The following is a 1,381-nucleotide window of genomic DNA, read 5'->3' as shown; positions in this document are numbered from 1 at the left end:
GGCATCGGAACAATTTGGATAAACTTTTGTGACAAGAGGATATTTATGATTTATTAATATATTATAAGTTTTAATATATTAATATGAAATCATTTTATTTAATTAGTATTGATCAAGAATTAGTTTGGAATTAATTTTGAGATCAAAAGAGACTAATTAAATAAATGGCGATTGATTTGGTAAATCATTAATTCTTATATAGTGAGCTTATGATCCATAGTTCTTCATGTTAGGCTAAACCCATGTGGTGACCCATGGATACTCCATGGAGGTTAAAACCCATGGATCATGAGGAATGTGGAAATTCATGAGTTACATGGTGTAACCCTAATGTGCACATTATATAAGAAGCCTCATAGTTCATGAAATTAGCACTAGTGGATACACAAGTGAAGGCTAGCCGATTTTGCTATAATATAATCTTCTCTCAAGTTATTCCAATTGTTGGTGGTGTTGTGTGAACCATTTGAGGTGCAACACTTGGGGCACTAAGCTCTTGAAGGTCCAAGGAATCAAGCTACAACAAATGGTATGTCATTCAACTATATTTCATATTGTATATACTCCATAATATGCTAGTTAGGCTGATACCTTGGAAAATTGATATTTGCATGTATAACAGAGAAAACATAGATCCAAGGTATATAGGGTTGCATGTACACTGTAGGAGTGTTAGAATGCTCAAAACCATACAGTGGTATCATAGACTAGGCTTGTTTTCAATTATACTTGATGCTACTTGCTTCAAAATGCCTTAAAAATCGATTTTTTGCTGTTCTTAACAATGGACTCGCCGAGTCCAAGCACAAAACAACCCAACTCGCTGAATTTGCTCATACACTCGACGAATTGGTGACCCTGACAGCAGATTTTTGATGTTTTTGGCTGGAATTTGACTAGAATCATTACCCTAAGTTGTTTTTGAACTTATAAACTTGTTTTTGATGTGGTAATGATCATGCTTATCCAATTTAAAAGATAATTGTCAAAGTTTCATGTTTTGTATTATTTTATATGGTAAGGCTAATTACATGAAATTTGTTTTATATGAATTGTATTGTGCTTATGAGTTTGATTTAGATCATAGACAAATTGATTGTTTTTGTATGTTACAATTTTGGTCTAAATGTTTTTTGATGAAATCCATAACTTGTCCTCAAGTTATGGAAAAGTGAAAATTCTTTCTTTTAAAAGTCATTAAAACTCAAAGCTTATAGAAAATGAAAAGTCCTTTTCATAAATGGTTTTATGAACTCCATAACTTGTCCTCAAGTTATGGATTTTCAAGAGTATTTTCATTTAATCCTATATTAAACTCATAAGTTATTGATTCCAAAAGTTTTTGAATATTTCAAAACTTGCCCTCAAGTTTTGAAATTTG

Source organism: Lactuca saligna, chromosome 9 (genome assembly GCF_052625555.1).
Source record: "Lactuca saligna cultivar CGN05327 chromosome 9, ASM5262555v1, whole genome shotgun sequence".
Classification (NCBI taxonomy): Eukaryota; Viridiplantae; Streptophyta; class Magnoliopsida; order Asterales; family Asteraceae; genus Lactuca; species Lactuca saligna.
Note: the sequence above shows the minus strand (reverse complement) of the source record.